This window comes from Anguilla rostrata, chromosome 3 (assembly GCF_018555375.3).
Source record: "Anguilla rostrata isolate EN2019 chromosome 3, ASM1855537v3, whole genome shotgun sequence".
Lineage (NCBI taxonomy): Eukaryota > Metazoa > Chordata > Actinopteri > Anguilliformes > Anguillidae > Anguilla > Anguilla rostrata.
The window spans coordinates 7,904,966-7,914,874 of record NC_057935.1 but is presented as its reverse complement, the minus strand read 5'-3'; positions in this window follow the sequence as shown (position 1 = coordinate 7,914,874).

Sequence of the window (9,909 nt, the reverse complement as noted above, 5' to 3'; positions counted from 1 at the left end):
CCCACCTAGGGAAGAGGCCAGAGATGCGGGTTGGTAACTGACGTTAGTTGAGTTTTAACTATTAACCATTGTGAGGTGACACGAACTCGCTAGTTAGCGATGTGCCCAGCTAATAGCCAGCGGTTCACAAGATCCATACGGTGTCTCTTACATAATAAATAACGTATTTGTGATGATCGCATGAAAATGGTTATTTTAATTTAGTCACCGTTTATCGCTCTCTTCAGACATCCATCCGCGTCTCTACCCGCCAGCCCTAAAGCAGTCGTGACGAGTTCTTCTCTGGTCAAGAGTAGCCTACGTGTGCGACGCCCCCTGAGTGGCGTGTGAAGTACTCCCATTCATTTCGTACGGTTCGTTCTCCTCTTTGCGTCACTTCCTGATTTGGAGGGCGTTTCCGTTTAAATTTATGCTTTCGTTTTTGAAGCGCAGTCATCTTTTTTTTTTAATTTGGAGCGGATGTTCGCTTTATATTTGTGCGTTTTGTTTTTGAAACCGCGATCGTCCGTTTGCGTCGTTTCTTGATTTGGACTGCCTATCCCTTTATGTATGTGCTTATGTTGCTTTCAAGTTTGATGCGTGATCATCCTTGTGGGCGACCGTAGGTTTCCGAGAATGCTCAACACCATAAAGCTGAGGTGGAGACGGAGAGTGGTTTTTAAGTGAATTCAATGCGATCAATTTGGTCAAGCTGGGGGATGATTAGCTGGCTGGTTAGGGGAGGTTGGGAATCATACCAGGACACCAGGACTTATCTCTCTTTTATCTCTGACAGCACAGCTGTGTGGCACCTGGTCAAGTCGGGCCACCATGTAAGGAAACGCACAAATGGAGCCCAAGAAGAAGAACAAGCTGTTTTATTTCTGCAAATCCAGCAAAATAAACGTCGCGGAAAAAATTCATTCTCCCAAGTACGCGCACTATAAAAACTGGAGGGAAGAAGAAGAAAAGAAAGAAAAAAAATAATATTCTTTTAAAGCAGCAGAGAGAATCAGGAGGTCTGGAGAGCAGAGGACGCCCGGGCGGCAGTGTTCCACAAGGTCTCTCCCTGCGTACACAGCAGGCTGTGACTTCATAACAGGCATGATAGAGCCAACGGGGCAACACCTGAGCTGACTGCTGATCAGCCTCAGGTGCACACGCCTGCGCGGAAGGCCGCTGCTGCGCACGATCCTGTAGGCCTCCCTGGCTGTGGGGAGGGCGCAGGCACAGCAGACAACAGCCGAAGGGGAGAGCACAGCCCTCTCTGCTCCTTCTACCATGCCTCCCGGAATCACAGACTGCCAAAATCAATATTACTACAATGAAACGTTGGACTTCAATCATATGAGTAATCTTTTTAGGTTTTTATTTAACAGTTAAGAATTTAATTATCTCTGTATGACAAAACACTTAACTGCATTTTGCCTAAATTATAATTATCGTCAGCCTATTTTGTTACTAACTAGAGGTTGCCAGCAGATAATGCTTGTGTATATATACACTACGTGGCCAAATGTGGACACCTGACATCCAACATCTCATCCAAAATTATGGGCATTAATATGGAGTTGGTTCATCCTTTGCTGCTATAACAATCACAACTGATGGCCAATCATCATAATTAAATACAAAATGTAAATTGTAAAACAAATTACTGAAAGCATATTATATATCCGTTAATGCTTCATTTATTTATTTATGTTTTTCCTTCTGCTGATGTGAAAAAGCATGGGTTTCAATCAAAACCACAATGGACACTATTTACGACTAGTCTACCAAGCTAGTCAGACCAGAGCAATCAATTAGGCAATGACTGATCATATTGTGTGAGATGTCCTGGCTGCTATGTGATCAGAAGAGCAATGGGTGATTTTCCTGCCTAAACTTCTGTGAAAGAAAAATATAATCTTTTTATTTGTATCCTTATTGCATGTACCCAGCACAACTCATCATTATTTTCCCATGTTCTTGCAGCTTCTGCTCTCTGTCACACATTCATATATGACTGTCTGTGTAATAGCACAATATTAAATTATGGTGTTTCCACAGATAAATTCTCATTAGAAATAAATGCAAATTATTGACATTTTGTCTACAGTTTTTGCAATAGCTGTAACTGTACCTTTAATTAACTGTCTATGGGACTATGACTATAATTTGTTGTATGTGATACATTTAAAAAGGTGACCTGTCCAAATATGTGAAAATGTGTAATCATTTACACTCTCATAGTGCTAGAATAACAGTAAACAAATACTGGTTTCTGCAAAGCAAAGTTTGTGAAAGGCACTTCTGAAAGCACTGTACATACACATTGGATGGGAATATATACTGTACGATATATAGTGTGGAAGAGTCAAGTGACATCAGCAGCCTCTTTCAGCATTTAACAGAAATTAAATTACGTCGGTCACCTTCTCAGCGAGAAGTAAGGAAAACAGAGACTGAATAGACGTGTATGTTTTGGGTTTTTTTTCTTCTTTTAAACTACCGCAAGCACATGGCAGACTACGGAAATCACTGAGGAAGGGTGTCAGTTCTTACTGTGTTCTTACTGTCAGTCTCCATAATGTTTAAATGCAAACACACCTGTAGATTCACACGTATATGCTGGTCCTCTGATGTCATCTGTGTGGTTTTCGGTTGGTTCCTTACGCCCAGCTCGTATTCCGCAGAGCCGTTAAAGGGGCGCAGACTTTTATGACCCTTAATCTACAGCCAATAAAAAAAAATGTGTCATTACATGAGAAATATCTTTTCATTTCTCCCCGAACTGCGTGGAGATTGTCTCATGGCTGCAGACCCCGTGTGCAAGGTTGTTAAACCTTGTGATCTCACCCTACTGCATGTGCCTTGCCTGAGCATCGTGATTATCTCTATAAATTCATGCAGACGGATGTTTTAACTCTTAATATGGGATTACTCAGAGGTCATTTCAGAGACGTTGTGTGTTGTGTGTGGACACCCCCCCCCCCCCAAAACAGCACCCTCTGGCACTGAAACGGGCATTATGCCCCCTCTTTCCATACCCAAGTTTTAACAGAGCATGAGTTTAGTTGCGTTGGGACGTAGGGCTTTGGTAGGTTGCCCCAATTCCTTTGAGGGGTCCAACTGGTTACCAGTCCAATGCAAACAGACAAAGTGCAGGGAGACGGTCAATGCCTCACTTGACCTTTAGCTCGTATCACAAGTACAAACATGCTGACATAGTGGAAGCATGCAAGACAGGTGCATTTGTGACACAGGCCTATTCCATGGCCTTGCATTACCCCTCTTGATTTTCCATAACACACTGGTGCCTGCCCACGACAGATGGGTTCCCCCTCTGAGTCCAGTTCTGCTCAAGGTTTCTTCCTGTTATCAGTCAGGGAGTTTTTCCTTGCCACTGTTGCCCTAGGCTTACTCTTTGGGGGCCGGTTCTCTGTAAAGCTGCTTTGTGACAAAGCTCCTTTGTTAAAAGCGCTACACAAATAAAAATTGATTGATTGATTGATACATTACTTCTGGAGCATTTAGAAGATGCTCTTGCCCACAGCAACTTACACAGATCACATTTTTTTACATTAAGCCCTTTTATACAGCTGGGTATTTTACCGAAGGAATTCAGGATAACTACCGTGCTCAAGGGTACAATGGCAGCGCCTCGTCTGGGAATTAAACCCGCAACCACCGCATAACAAGCTCAGTTATGCTCATTACGCTGCACTGCTGTGCCGACCCACATGACACTACAGGAATAGTGTCTAAACCCTAGGTTTTCAACAGGGGGTGTGTGAACCCCAAGGGGTCCTTGAAGGTACTGTAGGGGGGTCCCTGGCCAGACTTGATGTGCAATAACGGCATATACTGTGGTTTTTGGGAATATTTCAAAATAAATATGTATATATTGTTTACATATGGTTTTAACTTATGAGAGTTATATGATGGGGTGGGCGGGGGGTCACCTGGATGCTAGGGAGCCTGGTTGGGGGTCTGGATCAGAAAGAGTTGAAAACTCCTTTCATAATGGGAAACCAGAAGATAAACTTTTTTTTTCTTTGCTGTTTTTGTGATAAATAAAGCTTTATCTTTCTTTCAATGTAAAAAAAAAAATGAAAATAATTGTACACATACATTCATTTTTTTTCATATCCACATAAAGTTCAGACATTTTTTTTTTTTATTATGTCCGTGCCTCTGAACATTTTAATCATGCAGAGATGATCGGCTATTAGTTATCAAAAATATTTCTGAAATAATTAGTTTTGATAAGAGAGCACAAAAAACCTAACGCCCTAACATCTTGAGTTTTATAAAGGAAATAAACAGTACTTTAACACAAGATTGCAATTGCCATTAATTTATAGTCTGGTTTTGGAAATGTAACTTTTTTTTTTTTTTTCATTGGTTCATGTTTCATTGTTCAGGCAACAGCCTGACTGGTTATAGAGTGCAGGAGGCTCGGAGTGAGTGATTACTGACTGTCCCTATAAAGTAGCAAAGAACACCATGACAGGTGCTATTTGAGTAATGAATCTCATCGAACGATATTAATACTGGGTAATTCAGATCATTCTTTACAAGTCTTGAAATCTATTGAAATTGTCACAGCCAGTATTACTTTTAAATAATGCTTCAAAAATATTTTTAATGAAAGGTGGTCCTTGAGCATTCAGGTAGATGGTGCAAAAAAAAACCCTTAAACGCATCAAGAGGACAATGTCACGAATCACTCCAAGGCCAAAGGAGAGAACCAGGTTAAAAAATAATAATAATAAAAACTGCATAGAATTTGTAAACAGAGAAGTTAAGAGTTCCCAGAATGCCCTTTGTTTGGCCTACAGTTTAGCAAAAGACCAAGCTGCCCTTTACAGAGGGCATTGTATTCAAAGGGACTGCTGGGAGAATTGATCCAAACTCGGATCCAGACAAAGGCTATGCTGCGGTTCCTTGAGCGGTTGAAAGAAACGCGAAGGACGTGCAGGTAGGTGACCACCTACAAAGCCAGCCCATTAGCGGCGTAGCGAAAGCTCCTTTTAAAAACCTAATGTGCGGGGAGAGCATTGATCGGAGTGATAAGAGTCAGCTAATTATGTACCAGCCTTTTTTGTAAATGTGGACTGTTCTGAATTGCTCCCAGAGCTTCATGTTCAATGGACATTTCTGAGTGGTGCAGCGTGGAAACATTTTGACCACAGCTATTGTTAGCTATTTTTAAAAAAAATGAGCAGAACAAGCATCCTACTGAGAAAATGATAGGGTCTACATCTGGCGGGGCATCTGTAATGCTTGCTCTAACAGAGAGCTCTCAGAGGTAACTGAAGGACCGCTCGGGTGAATTGTTTCTTTTGGTAATTGAGGATCCGGTCGTGTGAACCCAATTTTTTTAAATCCTCAAGAAATCCCCCTCAGATGGATGCCTGTTTATGTATTCCGACAGCAACAGCAAGCGCAGAGGTGTTGCCACGGAGACGAAATACATCCGGAAACCCTAGCAGCTAATTGTTTAACGGCGGTAACTTCGGTTGCCGTTTTCGTCCGCGCCAGCCAGCGTTCGTGGACGTGCTGGTGTTCGTCACGAGGGCCATAAACGTTTGGACGGTGGTGCCGGGCCCCACGGCGGTGTAAATCGAGCAGTCCTTCGGTACGACGGTTCCGCAGCTCAGCTGGCAGATGGCAGAGGGGGAAAGAACTGGCAGATTGCGCCACTTTTCAGAGGTGCTCATTGATCTGCACCTAAGCATCGAATAAATGGGGCAAAGAGGTCTCTGCTGTAACATAAACTGTTTATTCACATCATCATAGTACAGTCTCACTGACGCGAACTCTACGGATCGTGATATATGTGGGTGTACATGCGTGCGAACTCAGAACCAGGGGAAAGCGAAGGCTCCTCATTCTGGATCGGAACACCTCTGACAGATGATGTCAGAGCCTTCAGGCACCATTTTGAGTGGGGAGCGGTAAATGAGAGCGAGCGCAAAAACACCGCTCGCGCCCCGTCCCCGCTCTCTTCGGCGCGTCCCAGCGGAGTTCAAGGCTTCGGGCTTCATGCTGCTACTGGAGGTATCTGCAGATAGTTAAGGGCTTTAAAAAACCACTGCTTTACTGCTGTCAGAAATGGCCTCACACGGCGAGATAAAGACCAAAAACGATATAATTTTGAGTCCATTATGCATCTGTGGTGAGCGGAGGAGAGGGGAACTGGAAAGTGACTATTCTGGTGTACTGCAGCAAGCTGAGCCAAAGCCAAGCAATGGACAGCGCTCCTCACTGTAACTGCACAGTTAACACACACACACACACACACACACACACGCACGCACGTGCGATCATACATTCACTTAAGCACTTTCCCCCTCCCACACAGTCCTCATACAAGCACGTACATGCATTACCACATACTCACCTTCGCACGGTTACACACACAATTACAGACGCATGTCACGCACACGTACGCACACTTTCACCTTCCCAAACTCTCTCACTGACCCACGCACTAACTTATTCTTACATAAACACACACGCACACAGGCACACACACACACACACACAGAAACACAGTTGATTCGCCGTGCTGCCATCTGACGCGTTATATTCGCACCTGTGTTTCCTGACACCTCTGCAGTGACGACACCTTTCTCAGACAGCTGGCTTGACGCTGTTTCGCCGGTATTTTTAGGGTTCTGGAGAGCCAGAGGAGAGGTGTGAAAATCTCTCTTCGCCTGCGACCACAAAGGCATCTGCGGAGCGGGAAGGAACACACAGAACTCACAGCAATGGAGAGTGTAACCCGTGAAAAGTCAGGCTGTGCAGTTGTGTGGACCTCAGGTCTTCAAACCTGGTTTTGTATTTTTTTTTTTTTTTTTTTTTTTTTTTTAAAGGTACAGAAATTCATATCCCCAGAATGGTTTTCAAAATATGAAAAATGCACAGTAAAACAGGCCAGGGTAGATGATGGACAGCTTTTAATATTTAACCCAAATCAGATCAACTAGTTACCCTGACTCAAGTCACAAGCTATTGCTTCATTTCAGTTCTACCCTGGCAAGAAATGCCACCCCCAATGTTTCTGTTCATTAAATTCCGCTCCAGCGTGGTTGCCTTCCATTCGATTTTTAATGCAAATGGGAACTTTGATTTTTTTTTTTTTTTTCTACAGAACTTTTTTTCTTTTTTTTTTTAAAGATGTGCTTCAACACAAATTAGGGAATAGGCCTGGGAATAGTGTCCAAACAGCCTTGATCAGCCCGAGCTCATTGATAATTCTAATTAGCGAAGGTCGAGTAATTAGTCCCGGAGACTTATATAAACACGCACCCCGACGTGAGCACACGCTGGCCTTGTATTAGCAGAAACTCCTCCGCAAGCACTCTCCGGTTTTATTCGGTTGGTTTTTGGTTCTTTCTTTTTTTTTTTCTCGCAATGGGGCCATTATTGGGATTTCAGTCATGTGCGCTAGGCGACAGATGTCAGGTGAGACGTGGAGGCGTGTCCGGCTTCGCTTCGCCAGTATTCTGTCACAGGTGTCTCGCTGTGGCTGTCGAGATGGGTGGCCAAAACAGCGCAACTGCAGGCAAGGGTCCAGGGATAGACGGAGCTGGGGCGTAGGAGGACTGCGTATGCACTGGAGGCAAAGATTGGGGAACGGGGTGGGGGGGGGCAAGGGGACAGGGATTTGAGTCGAGAGGGGAGGGGCACACAGAAATGAGGAGAGGGGGGAGGGGGGGGGATAATTCATTGTTCGCCAAGCCCATTAATCATCCCCGAATCCTGTTATTTTTTTCTGTTTTCAAAGGGAGTAAAAGAGAGGGGAGAAGCGAGGGAGGAGGCGCCATCATGTGGACATTCGCTGCAACACCATGCGATTGTGCCCCGCTCTCCAAAGCTATCTGCGAGCACTGTGGGTCTGTGGGCTCATAGCCTTGCTGTAAAGACCCCCCACACTGCTGCATGGGGTAAGGGACAGCAGGTTTACCAATGTGCAGCATGTCAGAACTCTTGAGGGTGTGAAGACTCCCACTTTCCACACACAGACACACACACACACACACACACACACACACACGAACACACACACAAGCAATCTCCCTCTCTCACTCTCCCTCTCTGACACATGCATGCACACAAGCACTCTCCTCTCTCTCACTCTCCCCCCCTCTCTCTCACTCTCTCTCTCTTACTGACACACACACACACACACACACGATGCCCAGGCTCAGGGTTTGCGTGCAGCGCTGTTCACCCGGAGAGATGAAGGTGTAAGCTGCAGAGGTGGACAATCTTCGAGGAACGGGGTCACTGCAGCTCCTGTGAGGAAAGCAGAGGCCCTCGAAAATCAGGAAACACAGAACAGGCGTGGGCCAGGCGAGGGGGGGACCTAAAGAAGGTAATAAATGTTTGGTGTAAAAGTAAATTGCACAGTTGCCAAGCTTGGCCACACATTTTGGACTGTCACTGAGGTTTATGGTCTTCCAGGCTCAAATCCCAGCACACAGGGACTGAAAATCCATTTGGAGGGTTTTTTTTCCACCTCTCTAAAATTGGTTTTGGAGAAATAACCATTTATCTCTGGGGTGGATGTGGAACATAAATAGCTGGAGCCTTTAACAAGCTCACTTGCACTCGATAAACATATTAGCTGGCCCAGCTCTCTCCTCCTCCTCCTCCGTGTCCCCCTTTTTTTCTCTCTCTCTCAGCTTTCTCTTCATTTCTGCTGGCTCTGCACGTTTGGTGCTCGCGCATATGGACGGATCCCACAACGGCTTCCAGCTGCCCTGTTTGCATCGACTTTCTTCACAACCAAGTGCTCCTCTCTCTGTCATCACCTCCAGAGCTCTGGAAGAGAGAAAGCGAGAGAGAGAGAGAGAGAGAGAGAGAGAGAGTGAGAGAGAGATTTTACTGTGGTGTTTTCTCTCCTCTCCGACTTGCCGCTGCAGAGCTATTGCTCAGCATAAGGGGTCCTTTGCTGTCAGACTTGCAGATCTAAATGGGTCCAGCTACTCTGGGGTGGGCGCAGAGGCCTTTAAGCACATGACCTCTGACCTCTGATGCTCTCTCATCAATCTACCTTCGAATGAGGCCATAATTTGGGGTGTGGGCAGACTGTAGGCTTCACCTTACTTTAGAGCAGGGATCATCAAATCACAGACCATATCCATATCCCGGCTCATTGAGCTTTTCTGATGGTCTGTTTGAAATGAGGTATAATATTTTCATTTTTTATTACTTAATGCCACCTTCTTGCCTTCTTGCCACTGCTTGGACCGTAAGTAGCCTTGTATTTGTGTTCTTTCTGTTAAAGTTACAAATACTCCACCCTCCCTGCGTTCCTCTCTTGCCTACCAGTTGTACAACGAGTTGGCGCCACTGCCCGGCCTGCTTCATATTAACTCCATAGGTCATAATCACGCGGAAGCTTCTGCCTCTCAGTGCCCTGGAATGGCCTCAAATCTCACCACGTCTCTGCACTGATGGCTTGAATCAGGTACCGCTACTCTAGGAAAGGTGAATGCTTGATAGATTGATAGATACATAGATATATACATAGATAGATAGATAGATAGATAGATAGATAGATAGATAGATAGATAGATATTGGCACCATAGCACTGTATCAATAAGGTGTCCCCCGTGGTCAAGCAAGGGAGCAAAACAAACAGAAACACACACATACAGACACACAGTGACCTTACTATTTTTGTACAGGGAAACAGGAAAAGCTTACATATGCTTTTATGATTCATTTAGGGCATAAAACTGGAGTATCAGTACAAAAACAGCCGCTGTTCTCTCTGAATGCATTGCCCTTTGCTGCCCTCATGTGGCAGAATAATGCCTTGCACTTGCACAGAAATGTGCCGCCGTGCTGAATTCAGGCATTACCAGATGAAATTTGAAAAGATATTTTTGGGAAATATGCATACCATAGACTCCCTTTATTACACA